This window comes from Stenella coeruleoalba (assembly GCF_951394435.1).
Source record: "Stenella coeruleoalba genome assembly, chromosome: 9".
Taxonomy (NCBI): Eukaryota; Metazoa; Chordata; class Mammalia; order Artiodactyla; family Delphinidae; genus Stenella; species Stenella coeruleoalba.
In genome coordinates this window covers 65,812,962-65,835,776 of record NC_137155.1, presented here as the reverse complement: position 1 = coordinate 65,835,776, position 22,815 = coordinate 65,812,962, and the positions used below count along the sequence as shown (strand labels likewise).

At 35.2% G+C, this 22,815-nt stretch overlaps 1 protein-coding gene across 16 annotated transcripts in view; it reads right to left on the bottom strand.

The window, feature by feature from the left end:
• The window catches only part of DNAJB9 (DnaJ heat shock protein family (Hsp40) member B9), a 714,883-nt gene that overhangs the window by 314,559 nt on the left and 377,509 nt on the right, over positions 1-22,815 (bottom strand). For all 16 annotated transcript variants that reach the window (XR_013829608.1, XR_013829609.1, XR_013829610.1 and 13 more), the window contains one exon: positions 4,108-4,170. The gene's annotated coding sequence lies outside the window, so the exon portion shown is untranslated. The remainder of the gene's footprint in view (positions 1-4,107; positions 4,171-22,815) is intronic.

Genomic DNA, 22,815 nt, shown 5'->3' with positions numbered 1-22,815 from the left:
CAGCAATTACCTTTGTTACAGGATTAGTGAATGGAAGGGATACTGGCCTTCAGGGATGCTGACAATGTTTCTTGTTCCAGGCACTGATTTCAGACATGTGTTTACTTTGAGAAAATTCATCAAGTTGTACACCTATATGATATGTTATAAAATATTTTATACTACAATGAAAATTTTTTTAAAAATATATGATAGGGGCTTCCCTGGTGGCGCAGTGGTTGAGAGTCCGCCTGCCGATGCAGGGGACACGGGTTCGTGCCCTGGTCTGGGAAGATCCCACATGCCGTGGAGCGGCTGGGCCCGTGAGCCATGGCCGCTGAGCCTGCGCATCCGGAGCCTGTGTTCCGCAACGGGAGAGGCCACAACAGTGAGAGGCCCGCGTACCACACACACACACACACAAATATATACATATATATATATATGATAGAGCTTCAACAGTTTAGTGGTTTTTCAAACTCCACTCGTAAACCCTAAGGATCCATGGACCTCAGGGAAAGTTCTTGCTTTCAATTAATTGTACATTTGGTTTGGTTTGGTTTGATTTATTTTTTATTTTTTATTTTTTGGCCACTCCTCACAGCTTGCGGGATCTTAGTTCCCCAACCAGGGATTGAACCCGGGCCACATCAGTGAAAGGGCCAAGTACTAACCACTGGACTGCAAGGAATTCCCTGGTTTGGTTTTATTGTCTCAAAAGGACACCGTTTTCCACACTCACAGCTATAGAGTAGGAAGAATTTTATCTCCAGGAGAGCAGTCAATTATTATATATAACTATAAAATTATTTTTCACTCCTTTAATCAATAGAATATACCTACAAAGAGACTGTAAAATTACATCCACAGAGAACTTCAAAAATTGAATAAAACTTGAAGTACCTGACAAATTCTTTTCTTCATATCCAGAATTGTAGCCCTTGATTCTAAGCCTGGTCGTAGCTTCCTTCCATAGGTTTTAACTAGCCTTATAACTAGGCCCTGGTAGAGAAGTAGAAGGAATCTCATGATATTGCTTTATCAGTCCAATGCCACCAATCCACTGATTAGAGTTCACTGATAACTGGGTCCCTACCTCATTCACAATTACCCTGCTTGGTTTCCTAGCTTTTTAATAGCAAAGTCAATGTCTGTATGTTAGAATTTGTCAGTTACCTGTTCCAGCAGATAGCTAGGATCTTGGATTCTGACTGACATTGCTAAGAGTAATGTTGTGTTAATCATTCTTCTCACTGATGTGTCTTTTGGTTTTCTAAACCCATTATAGCCTCAGAGACAGAAGTTCCTATTGAATCACTGAATTTGGTCTACATACACTCAAAATGCATCCAACTTTGTCCAATATTCTTAAGCATTCTATTACTGTGCCTGTTTTTCCTACAAGCCTATCTTTAAAAAAGCAAACAAACCATTACAGGAATTGTTATCTCCCCAAGAACTGCCAACCAGTTCTCTTAAGGCTGGGATGTACTATATTATCAGAACCCAAGTGAACATATTCAATGATATACCCTAAGCATATGGAATCCTTATGGATTATATTCCAAAGTCCAAGAAAGATGTAAAAGCACTATCCATAAACCAGGGATCACTCAAGAAAACAAAACCTCATATCAGCCAATCTCAGCCTTCCTTAACCAAGAACATTCTGAAGTCTATTGGCTGAATCTTTCTCCTCAAATCTTTGATTCCAAGCCAAGAATCATGTGATATAATGTGAGTCCACTTTCTTCTTCATGTCTGGGTTTAAACTGTCTTTTATATTTAGGCTCTAGTCGGTCTCTAGAACATACAGTCACTGGCCATCTATTCCTCATCAAACTCCATATCTGCTTGACATTAGAAGTCTGACAAATTTTCAATCCTAGTCTGATTTGAGCCCTGCTTTACATAAGAGCCATCCGTTTTGAAAGGTCTCATTCAGGGTAAGAAGTCATAATCACTGGAGACATTCTCATGATCACTGTAGACATAAGTAATTGATTATGACACTCTCACAGAACTTGAATACGGCTTCACCACACAACCCCATAGAGCAATTGAAGTAGCCATTACTAATTGATTGGAGTTTTTAATGAGAGATAAAATGTTTTGTAAGTCAATCTTAAACCCTACACAAGTTTCAGTTTAATTAACTATAGCCTACTTTAACTCAAAAACACAGGGAAAAGTTTGGCTTATACAAAAATCAGTAAATTAATAAGATATATAGACAGATTTTCCTTTTTTCTCTCTAACCTTCCACATTTCTAATTCCTCACATGACCCTAGTTCTTATCACATATACATCCTTTAACATCTATTTTACTAATTTATTAAGCTTCCATAGTTTATGATTTGCTTTCTTGACTGTTTGGCCTCCTGTTGCATTTGGTGGGACCATGAGGGTATTAGTATTCTAGGAGATAGGAGATGAAGCCTACCTGGTCAGTTATCTTCTGAAGACATTTGGCTATATTGGCATCTGACAACATATCATTGGTGATCCATTCCATCTGGTATTTTTTTTTAATCATTATACTTCCTATATTTTTTTGGTAACTTTCTGGCTCACTGCTATCTGCTCTCTCTATACACTGATTTCTGCTAATACGATATTTAAAAAATGAAAACAACTATGCCTATTGACAGAAATAAACTTAATAGAAGAAACAGAATGTCCACACAAGTCCACACCTTCCTACTTATTTTTCAAATTAATAAACAATTACTCATGTCCTTTCATCTTCACTTCTCTTTTACAAGGCCACTTAATAAAATGTACTGAATATTATTTCTCATTTTTTATATTCCATAAACTTAATTATTAATACTTTACTAGCCATAAATATTTTACTTGCACTATTTTCCTTCTCAACAAAATTCCTTTCCCATCACTGGTTTAGGTATTCAGCAGATAGTTCCTGAATTAAGTAATTGCCTGAGGGTAATTCCAAATCTTATCATAGAAAAAATAATTCTCTTAAAAAATTAAGTGGAACTCTGTTCTAAAAACCAAAATGTAAAGCAAAACAGGATACCAGCAGGAAACTCATTCTGTGAATATACTAATCTCTACCTGTGATTTAACACTCTCCTTTGGGATTTTATACTCTCCCTTCTGGGACCCAGTAAAGGTGACAGTGAGGAAGCAGTACATAATAGAAGTACATAATGTACATAATAGCAGTACATAATGAAGGAAGAGCTTCCTTCATTTTCCTCTCATCACCTAACAGGCTTAAATGGGTCAGAAGGAAATAAAGATCCTGCATAAAAGCTGGCAGTGAACACAAGCAGCATTCAAGCACTGCAGTGTCCAGAAACTATCTCCAACAAAGTAGAATGGGTTCTGGAAGGGACTTTGGCTTCTCCCACCTACAAACTAGTACTCTGAAATACAAATTAAAACTAAGAAGTCTTAACTTCCAGTATAGAGCCTGTCACTCAAAGACAATGCTGATAGCCTTTAGGAGGCTGAACTAATCTCATGCCAAGATAGAAGAATGAATTTCTAAGTAACTTGTAAAGTAAAACGCAAAACATAACATTAAGGGACCCAGAATGATGTCCTTTATTAATTTGCCACATGAACTCAGAATGTGTCATGAAATTCTGCAATACGGTTCTCCAGAATGAGCTTTGCCTTTGCAGGCCCAGAATAATTTTCAGTGCAAAGCCACTGATAAAACTAAAGTATGTATTTCTTAAAATTTGGGGCATCACAGATAGACTTTCCAATTATCTTTTAGTTTCAAATACATTGGTAAATTTCCCTGTAGCTCATCTGAGTCTAATCATATAATTATGTTCCATTTAATTAAAAATGAGTAGCTAAAAATGTCTGGATTAAAAAAAAAAGTAAGCCTCAGATGGTGAAAGTTTTCTCAAATATTCCAAACAAGACTTCGGATGTCATTATTCTCTGGATCATAGACCTTGGACCAAAGACTATACAAAATGTTGAGGTGAAGTAACAAGATGCAAAGAGAAATTGAGTGTAACTTATTAAGTACAGCTTAGTGGTTAGAAACATAAAATTTAATGTTCAATTTTCGCCTTAACAACAAACTAAATAGCATTTCTAAGACTCGGTATTTGCAAAATGTAAATAATAATGGTACCTACCTCTGTTGGGTACTAGGTCTCCATTCCAATATCCTTCTAGTGGGCCTTTCTCCTCTGTAGATACTGAAATATGAAAACATATTCTGGAATTGGGAGGGGTTTTTTAGCCTTGTTGCCCAATACAGCATTGAACAGACATAGTGAGAGTGGGTGTATTTATTCTCAATCTTAGGGCAAAAGTATTCATTATTTCATGAGTCAGTATAATGTTAACTCTAGGTTTGTTGCAAATACCCTTTGTCACAGTAAGAAAATTTTTTTCTACTCCTAATTTGCTAGGACATTTTATCATAAAGGGATATTGACTTTTGTCAAAAGCATTGTCTGAATTTTATTAAGATGACAGTTTATCTGCTTTTTTCTATTAATATAAAAATAAAATTGTTTTTGGATTTGTTTTAATTTACATAGAGCAAAGGTCACATTTTTTGGTGTAAAGTTCAGTAAGTTTTTACATGTGTATGTATTCTCATAACTACAACCAGAGTAGGATACAGAAATATTCCTATATCCCAAAGAATTATCTCATTCATTTCATTTGTATTCACAACATATTCCCGATCAAACTCCTGGAAACCACTCATCTGTTCTGTCCTCCTATATTATCGCCTTTTCCAAAATGCCAAATGAATGAAATTATGTGGTATATAACGTTTTAATATTGGGTTCCTTAATTTAGCACAATGAATTTGTGATTCATCCATGCTGCTGTACATAGCAATAGTTTGTTCTTTTTTAATTATTTAGTATCCCATTAGATTGACTTAGTTTTGCATAATAAATTAACCTTAATTTCTTGAGATAAAACTGAATTTGTCAGAGTATAAATTCGTTATCGTTTGTTATATATTGCTAGATTGATTTGATATTCTTAGTTAACAAATGTTGTGTCTTTGTTTATAAGGTATATTGCTCTCTAAATTTCCTTTCTTATAATGGCATTGCTAAGTTTGATATCACTAATATCATTTTTTATTTTATTTATTTATTTATTTTTGGCTGCGTTGGGTCTTCCTTGCTGCACGTGAGCTTTCTCTAGTTGCGGCAAGTGGGAGCTACTCTTTGTTGCGGTGCACAGGCTTCTTACTGTGGTGGCTTCTCTTGTTGCGGAGCACGGGCTCTAGATGCACGGGCTTCAGTAGTTGTGGCACACAGGCTCAGTAGTTGTGGCTCGTGGGCTCTAGAGCACAGGCTCAGGAGTTGTGGCACATGGGCTTAGTTGCTCCGCGGCATGTGGGATCTTCCCGGACCAGGGCTCAAACCCTGGTCCCCTGCATTGGCAGGCAGGTTCTTAACTACTGTGCCACCAGGGAAGCCCCCAGATGTTGGTTTTTAAATGTCACTTCCAACTAAAAGATATGAGGTTTGGGACTGGGAAAGTAAAAGGTGAGCCTGAAATATTTTGTTGCATCGGAAATCAAAGATGTGTTCATATACTAAAAGGGATACATTAAAAGGGTACAGAGATTACCTGAAAGGACTTTCCTGGTGATATTTAGGACAAATTAAAAATAATAATCATAATGGCTTATAATACATTGACCAAAAAAATGAATCAATACAACCAGAAAGATACTTTTTAAGAAAGAGGCTATGTGTGAGAGAGAGAACTTCCTTACAGAATAAAAGAAATGGACAAATTCACCATTTTGCAATTAACAATGTAATAAATAATTTTTAAAATTTTATGAACAAATATTAAAATCAGAACTAGGAAAGAAACAGTCATATTTGGAGACTTCAACACCTATATCTCATAAATTGATAAAACAAGTAGAAAAAAGTCAGTAAAGAGATAAAAGATATGAACAACACTGTCAATCAACTTGACTAATTGCAAATTACAGAACACAATAGCAAAAAATACACATCTATTTCAAGTGCACAAGGAATATTCACAAAGATACCATATGCTCAACCAGAAGGTAAGTCTTCATTAATTATGAAATGATATTAAATTATCTTCATTTGCAATGATATACCCAAAAAAACCTCAAATATTTGCATATTAAATAATCACTTCTAAATAACATGTGGATCAAAAAATGTATTACAGCAGAAACTAGAAAATATTTTGAACTCAATAATAATTAAAATACAACATATCTAAATTTGTGGAGCACAGAAAGAGTACTGATTAAAGGGAAACATATAACTTTAAATGCTTATATGCTTATATTAAAAAAGAAAGGTGTAAATAGAACTAAGCTTTCATTTAAGAAAATGAAAAAACATGAAAATGAATAAATTAAGCACAAAGGATGTAGAATGAAGAAATAAAGATAAGAACTGAAACAGAAATAGATATTAAATATTTCCAGCTGACAACCGCCTTCAAATTGGCTGGAATTTCTATCTTCTCATTCATTCATTTGTTCACACAACCTACATTTATTTTGCAACACTCTGACCTTGGCACTGAGTGAGATGCTTTGGAAAAGCAGTTATTACAGTTTCTTCCCTCATTGTACATAGGAAAATAATTATTCAAATAATTAAATCTTTGCTTTTGATCAATTCTATATGAGAACATCAGGATGCAGTGAGATTGTAAAAGGAGGACTGAAGCATCCCTGAAAGATTACAGATTACACAGAAAAAAGAAGAGCACACACGTAACCCAAAATGCTCAGTTGAATTCATCTAGTACTGCTCAAAGGTTATAGAATTTTAGCTGGAGTGACGTGACCATACAGAGCAAGAAGAACTACAACAGAGTTTCTTGAGACTTGCTCCATTTCTTGCTCCCTCCATTGAAGTCCTTAGTGGTGGTGTGTGATAGTCATTATTGCTGGACATGAATATTCTGGTCCTGTTTCTTTGGGGCACGTGGTAAGATTGTAATTCTGGGGAAAATATGTGTGTAATTCACTACGTTCTCTTCCCCCTACCCTGATGGTTATGGAATTAAGATGACGCCTCTGTCAGCCTTAGCCCCTAACAGAGAGGATGTAAGACTGAGCTAACTCACAGGGGACATGTGGCTTAAGCAAGAAATAAATCTTTGTTGTCAGTGAGATACTGGGAATGTATGTTAGTGCAACATCATCTAGCCTACCCTGACTACTACACATTTACATCAGCAAACTACATTAACCTGCCAGAGAAAATGGACATTCAGCTGTTAAGTGACACTGCACCATTTCTCTGCCTCGAATCATCCAGAATTCCTTAAAGCACATTTCTACACAGATTCTTAATCTGCTCTGTTCTGGTCAGGGACAATGGCAAAGGAGGCCATTAAAGCTCCCCTAAGAAACTAAATACCATTCTAATGTGTTAGGAAATTCACTTATTTTACCATGAAAAGAACAATTTCCCTTTATACCTATGCACAATCCCCTATATAGTAAAAGTTTAATAAATAACTGTTAGTGTTTTTTTTTTTTAAGAAATAGTCATGCCCTGTACTGTTAGTGTTTTATTAGCTCATCTCTGTTAGCTCATAGGAAGTAATTAAGGTGAAGCATAACGATAAGTTAAGAATGTGACATACCATTTTTTTCAAAGAGCCAAAAATATAAGTAACAGAATACTAAATAGTGGTCAATGGGCTTAAGTAATTAACCACATCAGTAATTAAATAGGCTTAGTGAGGTGAAACTAATGACTAAATTTCAGAATCTATTATATCAAAATGGAGGATAATTCTGTTTATGTGGTGTTACTCTGGTATCACTGAAATAATTTAACTCTCTAATGACCTTTTCATTTAGGTTTGATTAATTCTATATCATGGCATTAGCTCATGCAGTGAGCCTTACTGCCATGGTAGATTTTATAATTACCTAGCAGAATCAAGGCCTGTAAACACTCAGAATTGCAATAGAAAATGACATCACCTGGAAGTGCTTTGGCATTGGGAGACAGATACAGGGCAAAATTATCTATTATCCATACCTCAATCTAATACTGAGGTATCAGAGGGTATTAAAATGTACTTACATTCTCCAATAACTTTAAATCAGCCAAGGTTATAAGTAACAATGCTCTAATGCAAACAACTTGATTGCTTTTCAAAGAAATAATTTGTTTTTCTTTCTTTTCACTTATGCATTGGTTTTAGCTTTTGGCTGCTTCTCCAGATCCTCTGGTCACACACTACCCTCAGGGATGCTCTAGGCTGATAAAAACGTGGGCATACAGAGCTGCCAAACACTTTAAGAAACCATCAATCTATTACTGTAAAAAATGAACAGTGCTTAAATTTACAGAAAAGATGTTGGAGACTTGCAAAGAAGCCCAGAACAGGAAAATATCTAGAAATTTATAACAAAGTATTTCCAAAAGAAAATGAAGTGCATATTCTGTTTTTCAGGTAGTACATGGAAAAGTTAATTTTCAAGGAGCCTGAGTCAGACTCGAAATAGTAAAGCTCTGCAAGCAAAATGCTATCTTAAATGTCTAGCTCTTAAGTAAATAATTAGGTAATATTTTAGCACCTTAGGTTTACAAATTATTTTCACATTTGATCCTCACAACAATTCTGAGGAGGAATGAATAGATAGTGTCATTCTCCTTTCATGGAAGAGGATGCTGAGGTCAGAATGTAGCACAAGTGACTTAACTGAGGTCTTTAACTAGTAAATGTCAGTGTCAGAGTGGTGTCAGTACAAAAGCCCAGGCCCTGGCCAGAATATACCTGAGACCCCAACCCAACTATATTCTCTGACAGCTATGTGACATTGGTACTATTTCCAAACTCTTCTGGGCCTCATTTTCCATAGCTACAAATATGGATAATACCTACTTCAAGGAATTGTTACAGAATTAAATAAGGGAATAAGAGAAAATTTTAATAATTATCAGTAGTATGCTGACAAATAAACAACAGGCTCTCTGAAGAAAAAAGTATGTATATAAGTTTATTATAAATGTTATTGACATGAATGTGTAGCACACAATTAGCAATTAATGGTAAAATACACAGTACTTATTATTGTAAATTCTACATAACCAATTGGTTCTACCAATGCTTCCACTGATATTTTCCAAACTCTTGTAGTGATAGACAAATTATGGCTTCAATTCAACCAGGATTTGGCAAAAAGAGTCAGATCCCAATTTGCCATCTCTTTTCCCAATAAATGCCTCATCATTAAATCTGATATGCGACATCAAAGCTGGTTGATATTTTTGTTTACTATAACAAGTTAGGAGGAAAGTGAAACAACTAAGATGTGTGTCAGAATCTTATTTGCTCATGAATGATGTGCATCACATCTTTGCTGAATCAGATAATAGTTTTCAAATGATAAATGAATATTTCCTTAATTTTATATTCTTCATAATGTAACTGCATGACACACTTTCCATTTTAATTTTCATCATTAACATTTCTCAACATTAGACAATCAACAAAACAATAAATCAATACCTGATTTGTAGCATTTGCCAGCCATGGGTAATTTGAGCCGCCAATATGATGTCACTGAATACAGGGCTGAAAAGATATGTGTAATAGTGCACTGTTATACAGGAGTTCCACCACAGATACAATAGGTATGGATAACCTCGAGAACATAAATAATAGTAAAATGAAAAATAATTTGGAAGTGATTGAGCTTTGAGTGTTTTAATTTTGCTTTTAATTTTTAGTTAAGTGAAGGTTTACACAATTTAATTTTTAATAATGGATGTTTCTAACAACTGCTTTGAAAAATTCTTGAAAATTTAACAATGAGCTCTTTCAGGTGAGCCAGTACTAGCTGGCTACAGCACAACACTGGAACCCACTGCATATTATGCTCAGTGAATATATATTTTCTTCCCTTTTTTTCCTTTTGTCTTCTTAGCTTTCTACCCATTCTCCTTTTATCAATCAAAGATGCCATCCAGCTCAATTCAGCATTGCCACCCTTGGCATCTAGGAGCTTTGGGGAGGTGCTGCGATAGCTGCTCTTAATTAAGTCAATTTCAAAAAAAAAAATTTCAAACATGCCTCGTTTTCCTTATCAGTCATTTTGCAGCTAACATACAAACTTAGCTGAAATTTTTCTGAATATATTTTTATAATCTGCCTGTTTTGAGGAGAATAACAAAAACCATCAGAAAAAAAGATTACTTTTTAAATTATTCTTCTAAAGCACTACTTTTTGTTCTCTTTAGAGCCAAAGTGTAGGAAGCAGCAACATCTATTAGTATCCTTTCTCCATCCAGGATGCTGACTCAAATCTAAGGGATGCTCTATCCTAGGAATCCAGTGCTGACCAAGCCAGCAAGAATCATGGGCAGACAAGTCTAAGTGTTAACAGAGGCTCAAAGCTCCCTCAAGACACTGCATCCTCTGTGTAGCAAGATTTCATCTAGATAAGAGACTACCAAGTAATTTTCTCGCCCTTGTTGTTATTCCTCCCTCCCCGCACATATTCTTCCCCAGAGGTTGATAGAACCTCACTTAGTTCCTGCCATCTGATGCCACAGAGGCTTATTGGGCTGTGCGATGCAGAATGTGATGTTTATTCGTCCTGATCATCCTGATGACCCTACACTCTGTGGAAACAAGCCCAGAGTGAAGATGGGACTATATTTGTGCACTAATCACACTACAATTCTGATGGGATAAACGTGTGCCCAGTATTACTCTTCTTTTTTTCCTTTCTTTCTCCTCTAAGGTTTTTTGGGTTATTTGGGGTTTTTTTGGCTTACTTTGTATTTTGTGTAAAATGTTATACAAGCATCTTCCTCTCTCATCCTCTACAAGGTCCTTTTCTTGTTTCCTTTATCTCTAAATCAATAGCATTCAAGTATTTGTTCAGGGGCTGCATGTTTCACAGTCCCACCATAAAAAGAAGCTTCTCCCAGACTCAGGAAAATGAGATGAAGCACAGCTTCTTCATTTCATCAACACTCATTTACAATGGCTACTGATGCAGATTTTAGGGGAGACTAAAAAGGAATTTGATACGAACTGCCCACCCGTCTTCATGGGGCTATTTGTTAGATTCAGTCTGTATTGTAAAGTAACCTCTTTACTAGGTGCCGGTGTTGGCTCTTCTGCTTACAAGTTTCATGACCTTATACTTGTCACACCTCTAGTGTCATCTGGAAAATGGATATAAATAATACATCCCTAGTTAGCTAATGAAATGATTGGGAGGACCAATTTTAAAACGTGTGGTGAAATGTTTTGTAAATGAAAAGACACAATGCAAACAAAGCATGATTATTATGGCTTTATTTATACGTCTTCAGCCCTAACGTAATTATATACAGTTTTCCAGAGACAGACACACTGAGGTTTTGATGAGAAACCTTATTATGTGGATAAGATACTAGAATGTATCCAGGAATACTAACATCTTACCATGATCCAGCCACTCGTTTTGAGAAGCTCCTGGATGAGAGATGGATGGATAAAGTAAGCAAAGCACGCAAGGCCGCAGTCTTACTATATGGGACTATGGCTCCACACCCCAAAGTGGGCTGGACTTCAGGAGGCAAATTCTTTTTGACAAGAGTAGAAAATTTGCTTCTGAAATGGACCGGTATGATTGTGGAGAACTGTACTGACCAGAAGATTCAGTGGACACAATTTGCAGTGACTCATTCTGACCATTGTTTTAGTAATGCTGTCTGGTGGTTCTTTGAACCCGTAACCGTCGTCTTTGAGCTTCTGATTTCAATTCAATCCAATCAATTAGAGCAGAAACTGATCAGCAATACAGCACCAAAATTTCATCCTATGCACAGTGACCACAAACACCATCTACCAAGTCGTTCATCTAAACCATCATGCTAGAGTGTGTTTTTGAGACATGAAGAACCTGTGTTTAAAAGGCAACTGAAGAAATATTATTCTGGAATAGGAATGGGAAAGAAACTTTTTCTTCAAAGTAGCTTTTGGGGGAAGAAAAGTTTAAAACTTCCTCTTAAATTGTTTCTTGTTATTATTCTCTATCTCTACGATTGACCCAGCCTATGTCTCTAAAGAGAAAAAGGCCAAAATGAGGAGAGGGGATTTTTGATGTCCAGATCAGCACCAATTTCCTGAGCTATGTGCTGCCTTTCTGTCTGTCTGAGCAGGAGTTCCAGCGGCCTCATCTTTGGAGGTAGGTCATAAAACCCAGTAAGGAGACACATGATAAAAAATTTAGGCCTCTCTTATTAACACATAACTGTTAGAAAGTAATGGCAAATTAGGAAACATTAACAATAGATGATACTTAACTATAAATGCCTTGACAAGTGTGAGTTTGAACTTTTATTCTTAATGTGTTCCAGGGTTTAAAATGCGCTTTTAGAGTTACAATAAAACCTGGGGTGTTTTTTTTTTTTTTGTAGTTTGAATATCAATTCAATTCTCATCTGCAGTCTCATCCTTAGGTCTTTAAAATAAGAGCATTTGGAAAAAAGTAAATCACAGAGAAGGGCAATCTCGATATGCAATAAGCAGCAAAGATAAAAACGGATGGGTAATCCTTAAATGGAAAAGCATCATTGTAAGAAATGCTCAAAGAGGATTTCTTTCACTCATGAATAGGTCATATTCATGGGGATTTGCACCAACATAAGCACTTTAAAAAGACTGTATATAATCCCTTCTTGGAACTGACATTTAGAATCAAGTCCTCTACCCAACTCTTAGGCCTCCAAAGATATAAAAAGAGGTCACATTTTCTACCAACACCTGGAAACTCATTTCTGATTTGTGTACCTGTCTGTTGAGACAGTAGGTACTTGTGACTGATATAAGTGGAGTAAAGTAGCTCTGTAACCTTGGTCTTTGAACTTCTGATTTCAATTCAATCCAATCAATTAGAGCAGAAACTCATCAGCAATATAGCACCAAAATTTCATTCTATGTAATATTTATAATATATTACAGTGGTATTATATATCTTATTTTCTTTAAAATGTACCCAGAGATATGAAATTTGTATAGGGCCTAGCCCTATAAACTATGCAAATGAGAACATAATCATCGACCCCTTGTAGAACACATAGAATACAGTCATCACAGCATGCAGCACACAGTAGTGGTCTATTGGCATTTGTGACTTTATACTCCACATTTTTAACTTATTGGAAGCACAGATTTTGTTTGTTTTGAATTTGTAACATTAAGGCTTATCAGAACTGTTGGCAAGTACTAGGTGCCTAATAGACATATGATGACTGAGAGAAAAAAAAACGTTATTGTAAAGTTACGGGGAATATCTTTGGATGTGCAAAATGAGACGTTACCCACAAGAGGATTATTTCGTTAAAAAAATTTAGTAATGGTAGTTGGTAGTGGGGGAGCATGAACCAGATGGAAAATAACTATCTTAAAAGATTGTGCAGTAAACAGTGAATGTGTTCCAGTGAGTGGGCATGTGTGAATGTGTACACTCCGCTTAGAACAGATCATCCATCCCTGGCTCCAATAAACTCACAGTATCAAATCATCTAGGTAACATGAATTGATAAAAAATTATGACATTAGTTAAGTTTATTTTGGTACAGAGAAGAACTTGCTTTCAAAATGTAACGAAGTAAAAAGTCAAGAAAGAGGTTTACTTCTCTGAAATAAAAATGAAACACTTTGAACACTGATCATTCAGAATATCCATATTAATTAAATGACAGATTAAAGCACTTTAAACTCTTCTCAGAAGTTTGATCTAGCAAACTTGGGAGTTACCTTGTCATTGACAATGCAAACTTTGAGTTGTTTTGGGGGAAAAATAAATAAAGCAAATTAAAAAAAAAAACCTCTAGTGATCCATGTGTTAGTATATAAGAATTTTTGAGGGATGGGAGTCCCAGCAGGGGAAACAAGCAGTTCAACCTCCCACAAGGAAAGAGGTGAGACACCCCGCTTCTACACTGCCTTAAACCCTACAAAGAACTATTCTCTACACACATTACAGCACTTATTTGTACATTTCCGCAGCAGTCTCAGTACCTGGGAACAAATGGCAGAACATTTTTTCACTCCTCTGAACAGAACTCAACAATTTTAACAGCAGGAGTTCAAGTGTTTTATCAACAGCATGCTACTATCTACTCTGAAGAAAAATAAAGAAAAGAAAAAAAGAAAGCCCTCAAAAACAAAACCCGTTAAGGAATGTAGTATGAATGTTTAGTGAACTAAGTGTTTAGAATAGAAAATTGTCACAGCATTCAAGAAGATGGCAGTCATTCAGAATGGCAGAGAAATTATCTTTGTGCCTTTCTGACCTTCCAAATACGCCCTATACTATATTCTACCTGTGTGTAAGGTATAAGAATACACTGGAAAACAACTGTTTCATTTGGGTTGCCTAGTCTGAGCCTTGTTGATTTCACCACAGGTCATCATCCAGAAAAATCATAATGACTCATCTCTCAATGTCACCAAGCCATGACAATCTGTGACCCTAATAAATCGTCACAGATCAATAGATTGACCCTTTGCTCAATGTAAACCCTAATGTCACTGCTGAATTCAGATAGGATTCTTGCCTAAGTTTCTTCACTCCAGAAAAAACTCAGAGTCACATAGCCATCCCAAATTTTACAAAGAGATGGAATGGAATAACAAAATATAAGGAAAAACTGGCGACTTCTGTTCAAGACCCAAGTTAGTGCTCGGTACATAGAAATCTTAAGTATTGTGACAATTGTAAATATTGGGTTGGCCAAAAAGTTCGTTTGGGTTTTTCCATAAGATGTCACGGAAAAACCCAAATGACCTTTTTGGCCAACGCAATACTTTAGAATTTCCAGTGAACTTATGATGTTGTGTTAAAATCTCCTTTGGCCTCTCAGTCTTAGTTAATACTTTTATTTCATCATATAAATTGATTTATTATTTTATAAACGTTTATGCCTTCAATAAATGCACCAGAATGCAAATATTATGAGTTCTAGACAAGACTCATCTCCTCACTTTTAGGAACTCATTGTTTACCTGAAAGCCAAGATCTTGGTACTAAATATATTAAGAAGGTACATGACATATCAAGCAATACGAGAATCACCAGTAGAGAGAACAAAGTCAAGATCTAGATGAACAGTTAAGTAAATAAATGCCATGAATTCACCGTTAGGAAAATGTCATGATCAGGTATAATAAAGAATGGATCTTGAAAGATAATATTTGGATGAATAGAGGTTAAAGAAGAAGGCATTTTCAATGTGGGCCTAATGAAAATGAACCTGGTTTGTATAGGGACATGAAGGTGACAAAGCTGATTACAACTAGTGGTATATAAAGATGTTCCTAGAGGTAACATTTGAAAAGTAAATTGGATTTAGATTGCAAAGTGACTTGAATTTCATCTTGAGCTATAAATTTTAGTATTATTAAGTTGCATCCTACCTTGGTCTGAAATGATTTGAGGTAGTTTACAAAGATGCAGCAAAACCAAGAAAAATAACCTAATTTACACTTCAGGAAAAAAATGAGTCAAAATAAAAATTAAGATTTAAATTAGTGCAGTGTACCTAGGAAAGAAGTTAAGTTTTTAAGAAGCATGCTATAACAAGTTATACATTTGTTAAAAGCGATAGACAAGATTGTTTTCCCACACGAATACGGAAAATCAGATGAAAGATTTAGTATTATATGGCACAAGTAAACCAAACGCTCAGGAAAATCACAACTGATGCTAAGACCAAAGACCTCAAAAAGAAGTCAGTGAATAATATGATAAACAAACAACATCCTCAACAACATAGCAGAAAATTTGACAGAACAATTTTCCAGAAATTCCCCTAACATAGGTCAATGACAGATTCTAAAGCACAGTGGAGTAATCTCTTTGAGGGATGATTCTGCCCAGATATGTTTTACATTGATTGCCTGACTCAACACAAGAATATGAGGTTAAAAGTCATGAGAGACTTTGAAACAGGACAGCTACATATTTAAAGGCAGACATCTGCTGTAAGACTTCCTCCAGACCCCCTCTTGGTAGACAAAATACAGGACCTTTGGAATAGTTTCATATATCAGCTTGTGGACATTGCCCTTACAATTTCTTTTAACCCTATCTCTGTAAAAGATACAATTCATTCTCAAGAAAAGTATGTTTCTCTTCCATGAGTTGCCAACCAAGTCTTGGAGAAACATGGGTTTTAAGGTAAATGCAGGGTTGCGGAAACCATCCATCAGAACTTGGAAAGTTTTAACCTGGGAAGATAAGCACTGGATTGTCAAGAGCGCTCTTTGCTTTTAAATTTGTGATGCAGATTTGCATTTACTTCATACCCCATGCATAATTTGAAGGTCTGCCTGTTGGAATTGGCTGTCCTTTCTGAAAAAGGTGCTACTGTAATGGCAATAAGGAAAATAGGTCATGAATTAATAATCTTGCTTGGTGGAGGTTTCATGACACCTGCCAACACTACACACAAAGAAAGCTTTTCTCAGTCCTTCGCTGTCATGCCTGGCGGATTAACTCATATATTTTACAAAAGAAGTGCTCCATACTGTAATCATTTCCATCTTCTGACATCTGCTTCATGCATATCTTTGTCAATCTAAGATATGCCACTTGTCAGTTATAAGTGAATCAGGGTGTATAAAAATGCAAAAATACCACTTTACATTAGGGAGGTGTAAAGGGCCTTAGCAGAACTTGACAAAAGTCACCAAATATAAATTGTAATCTTTACTCTGAAGCTGACAACTTAAAATTTCTCACCACAGGGCTTGTTGGACAGTCTAAAAATGAATAAGAAATCTAATTTACCTGAATTGTGATATAAATTTTGTTAATCTTGTGTGGTTGTTTTGAACAGTATAAAATTTTATTTTAACTATTAACTATTTTACAGGGATATATGTTACATTTTATTTCTTTCTATTATTTATTTTATATATAAAGGCCTTTATATTGTGACCTAAATATCATGAAAAGATATAACTCCTTTCAATATGATGAATAATACTCCCTGTTAAATGTGGTTACCTTTTTCAAAAACCATGGAAAATTGAAATAAAATTATTTAGTAAAATCGATAACAATTCTTTAAAATAATAATATGCTATGTTAGTTAGGGCAAAGTTATGTAAGGTCCAAAATGGAATATGGTACTATAGTTCAAAGAGTTAAATCATTTCGTAAGCAACAATATCTTTGTTAAACTTACAGTGTTGCTATAATAGAATGTCTTTGAAATAGCTCTCCTAAAAAAAGTCAAATAAAGCTATGATTATGAAAATGGGCTATGAATAATGTTATTGAGGAATCTATCAAATTAATAAGTGGTTTGTTATTTCTTAGTTACAATTTTGCTAGAGATACTTAAGATTATCTACACTTGCTATATATCCTTATAGTTCTGATAATCATCTAATAGAAACTACAAGTATAAATAAATATATTTGATTCAGAGAGATTTTTCTTTTGCTCCATTTCCTTTTACACATAAATACAAATCATAGTGTATAATCTCTCCCACATGCGTACTAAAGAAACCTTTATTTTCTTTAAGTGTGTGTTAGTGTGTGTGTATGTATCGTGTGTAAAATCAAACTGTGATATACCAGGTAGGTGATTTTTTTTTAAATGGACAAAGTAATAAATTTTATTCTCCTAGTGCCATCAAAACGTGCACAGAAAAAAACTTACCTTGTCCTTAGCCCACTGTTCCCTAAACACTTGGAAAGAAAAAAGATAAAGGAATCATAAAATCAAAAGGTTTTAGACTAAAAAGAAAGTTTCAAAGTAATTAAGACAAGTTAATGATAACATACTAGTGTCCAAAAGAAAACTGTTTTGACATCTCTTATTAGACTGTTCGTATAATATTTATCTATTCATTTTTAACAACCTGACATATACACCTGTGTGAAGAATACTCTGTAAGGAACTGCAGGTTCTAGAAAGTATAAACTTTGTGGAAGAAAATTTAGAAACTGTGGGTGTATTATAAAGTTAATATACTTCCACATAGTGGAATATTGTGCAGCTATTAAACTTTTACAATACAAAACTTATTATAATGTATTATAAAATGAAAAGAACTTATGAATACGGTACTATTTTATTTTCTATAAGCAGATGCACACATACATGTATTGTAAAGGTAAAAGGAAAAATTAAACAATCTATTATTATCACTGACTGGTTGGAATAGTTTCTAATCAAACTTATACCTTTCTATATTTCCAAATTTTCTGCAATCAACATGTGCTAATTCTCAAAGAAAAATTTAATGTAGAGTGTTAATATACAATAGAAAAAGAATTATTCCAGATAACTAACACCCAGGAGGAACATGTATGTACCCCTTAACTCATATCCCTGTACTTGATAAATTTAAACAAATCCATATCAATAATTATGCTAAAAATAAATGAACAGGAATTCTTGTTCTGCATAAGATGGCAAAGCACACGCCACTCTATCTCTCACACTAACTGCAACTATAAAAATGGACAGAATGTATGAAGCAACTATTCAAAGACACTGAAAAGTATATGGTAGCAGGTACAATAGGTAAGAAGATGAGCATTTGAGTAACCACCAGATCTGTGCTGAGGTGACCATTTTTTTCCCCTTTGGACTCTCACCATTTGGCCCTGAATGCTGCACAGTTGTAAAAGTGAGTGGCAGAGAGGAGTAATTAAAGCCTCAGCTTTCTGGGCAAAGACTGAAAAAGGAAGTCCCAGGGAACCTAAAAGTACCAGGGAGATCAGACGGAGGGCAGGGTTTGGAAAAGAAACCCTATAAAGTTGGTTATGAGTTCCCGGGCTCATCACCAAGTTGTGCACACGTAGATCCACCCCTGATCAGTGTATCAAAGCTATTGAGAACGGAGCTAACACATAAACTACCAACTAGGTCCCAAACTACTACTGGGTGGTACACACAAGGGACAGATTCAAATAGCACTACAAAGGCTTTGAAAACTAAACTGAAATTGGAACCACAGCCCACAAAAAGTATGTTGGAACTCTCAGCATAAACCTAACCAGGTTGACTGCTTGCTAGAACAAAAATGTCAATGTTTTCCTTGGGATTTAAAGTGAATCAGGAAGGTTATAGCATAACATTCAAAATTTGCAAGATACAGGCCAAAATGGTTTTCCATGTGGAAAACTAGGAAAATTTCAACTTGCAGGAGAAAAGACAATCAACAGTTTCCAACAACAAAATGACACAGCTGTTGAAAATATCTGAAAAGACTTTAAAGTAGTTAGTAGATAAATGCTCCAGCAATCAGGGACACTCCAGAAATGATGAAAAATATAAATTTTCAGCAAAGAAATAGAAGACATAAAGAAAAAACAAACGGAAGTTTTGTAACTGAAATATACAATACACAAGACAGAAAATTCACTGGGAACGTCAATAACAGAATGAAGATAACAGAGAAGACAGTGTTGAAAATAGATCAATAGAAATGATCCCATCTAAACAACAATCTGCAACTTAAAATAAATAGATTTATTATCTTAGTTTCAGAGTGTTGAGAATCTGGGAGAGGCCAAGCCACATGATGGTCTCAGGTCACTTTTGAAGTTTCAGTTAAAATGGCTGAGGCTGCAGTCATCTGACTGCCTCTCTGAGCCAGCCAGCAAGAGAGCAAGGAAGGGCATGCAAGACAGAAATCATAGTCTTTTCGTAACCTAATCAGGGAAGTAATATTCAACAATATTGCCGAATTCCATCCACTAGATATGAGTCACAAGATCCAGCCCACACTCAAAGAAAGGAAATTGTATAAATATATGAATATCACGAGCTGGAATCTTACAGGTTTACCACAGCTTTGCACAGAATTCGGTTGTATGAAGAATATAATAGAAAACATATTTTCTACTGCCAAGAAGGTATCTCTTTGCATTGTTATCATTGGTATAACAATTGGAATTAGAGAATTTCATCGAATTGGAACTTTATTTTTTTAATGCCAGTTCATCTATATGATGTTCCCAAATCGGTCACTCCATTTAAAGATAAGGGTATTAAAACAGCAATTAATGGAAAAAGTGTGTTTGTACCATTACTTCCACCTGTAGTTGTATGTAAGATTTTTAAATGGGGATATTCTATATACATTTTATTTTATTTATGGAGACAAAAATCATCTCACCACTTTCCTTTAAAAAGAATGATAAATCTGGAAAGGGAATAAGAAAATAACTAGTCCAACCTCTGGATTTTGTAAGTGAGGAAACTCAGGGTTATTTAAACTGTCACAGCTATTTGATAATGATAAGTCTAGGAAGTGACATGCTGAAACTGACTCGCATGGGCTTGCAAGGCTTAACTGTGAGAAGTCTTCCTAACACCACTTTCAGTGACATCAGGATGGTAGCTTGAAATTGGCCACAATAGGAGTATTTACATCATGGAAGTCTGCAAGCATTACAAACCAGTGTTGTTGTTTTTTTTTTCCAGTGTGCTAATTATTAAACATTCACCAGCACAACACTAGTCTTTCTGATCTCTTGTTCCCTATCTGCTATGCACTGGTTGTACATCTTTATCATGAAGATCAAAGCTGCTGAACTAATTTTCTTATATAATGTTTTATCCTCCTCAATCTGACCTGGACTTTGTACATAATGTTTCTTCAGAAGTTATATTCACTCATATGCACTGTTAATGAAAAGCAGGTTTATATACCCATAGTAATTATGGGTCCTGGTGATCTTTGAAAAAGATGGATGCCTAGTTTCTCTATCTCAAATTGTTTGTCACAAAAAGCAATTACCTTTATTTAATGTCTAGACACTGTGACTATATTTTTAACACTGCTACACAGTATTAGCCATACTCATGGCTCTTCGTGTGATCTATATGACAATTAAATTTTAAAACCTCATTTCTTCATGTTATGCATATTATTGCAAACTCTCTTAATTTAACAAACTCTATCTCCTGTGGGGTCAAACAATACAAAACATAAAGGAGCCCCAAAGTTAATTTTAAAGTAATTTTTTAAAGAATTCATATTATTTGCTTTATCCTACCCTAATTTTTATATTCTTATTTCTTGACCTTTATTATTATTTTTAGTTACTACATAATATTATAGGGTAATTTCTAATTAGTAACAGCAACAAAGAAAACAAATCTGTCATTCCTGGAATCAGTCAAAATTGTAAGCTACAAAGTTCCAGCTCTTTGAGTTTATTTAAGGAGTTTCAATAAAATTGTTTATATATGAAGTATATTTATAGTAGAGATTTGGTAGCATAATTATTCTCTAAAAACTTGCATTACTGTAATTAACTACCACATCCTGGTTATCACCAGGATCTCTTCTTATAGCCATAGTGATTTCCTTATTAAATGAAGAAACAAACCTGCTCTGTGTGTGTGTGCACGTGTGTGTTTGTGTGTGTGTGTGTGCACGCGTGCGCACGCACGTGTGTGTGTATGTGTGTGTGTGTGTGTGTGTGTGTTTTCAAAAGTTATCCAGAAACTCTCACCAACCCCACAGCTACAGATCTGGTCCAGCCAACATCTCTTATTTAGATCGTGGTAATTATCCTTGTCTTAGTCCATTCAGGCTGCTATAACAAAATAAAACAGATGGGGTAGCTTATAAACAACAGAAGTTTATTTCTCACAGTTCTGGAGGCTGGAAGTCCAAGACTGAGGGGTAACATGGCTGCATTCTGGTGAGGGTGCTCTTCCTGGTTCATAGCTGGTTACTTCTCACTGTGTCCTCACATGGTGGAAAGGCTAGGGATTTCTGGGGTGTTTCAATTATAAGGCACTAATGCTATTCATGAAGACTCCACCCTCATGACTTAAACACCACCCAAAGCCCCCCGCTCCTAACACTATCATTTTGGTGGTTAGGATTTCAACATTTGAACTTCGGGGACACAAACAGTCAGACCATAGCAGTCTTCTAACTACTTTCCCTGTTTTTATTCTTGCCTTCCTACAAGCCAATTCTCCACACAACAGCCAGAGTCAACATTTAAAAGGTATATGAGATCTGCTGAATCCCACAATGACTTCCCATCTCACTCACAGCAAAAGCCCACAGTCCATATAATGGCTTACAAAGCCTACGTGATTTGACCTGTGTCTTCTCTGACCTCATCTCCTTCTCTCTCCTTCCCTCTATCTGCTCCAGCCACACTACCCACCATGTTTTGTTTTGTATTGTTTTTTCAAATACTGCAGTCATGTTTGCATCTTGGTTATTTCCATTAGCTATAATCCCTCTGCCTGGAATGTTTTTCTTTCTAATATTTGCATAGCTCACTCTCTCATTTCTTTAAAGTTTTTGCTTAAACATGTTCTTAGTGAATCATGGCTGATGGCTGATTACCATGTCTAAAAATGTAACCTGCCCAAATCTCTGTCCTTCTGCTCTCACTTTTCCAGAATATTTATAATTTACTAACTTACTATAATTTAGCTATTATGTTAATGTTTATTGTCTGTCACCCAGACCACAGTATAATATATATATGTATTTATATACTGCCTTAAGTTAATATTTTTGAAGAAAAGAAGAAAGAAAAAAGAAGGAAGGTAACCACAAAAGTAAAGTACAAGAAAAAGTAGTGAATCTAGACATTGGTAAACATGTTGGTGAATCTATTTAATTATAGACTCTAAAAACAAATTAATAATGAGGATTAATAGGAGAGGATAGAGCTAACAGACCTGGTAACATAACAATAGCATGAAAATAATAGAAAGAGATTAGTGTTTCCATATTTTTAGTCCCTTGCATTATTATGCAAGAGCATAGAGACGTTAACTAGCTTTAGGTATCTTTAAGACTAGAATGTGGTTTAAAATATAAGGCTCTCCA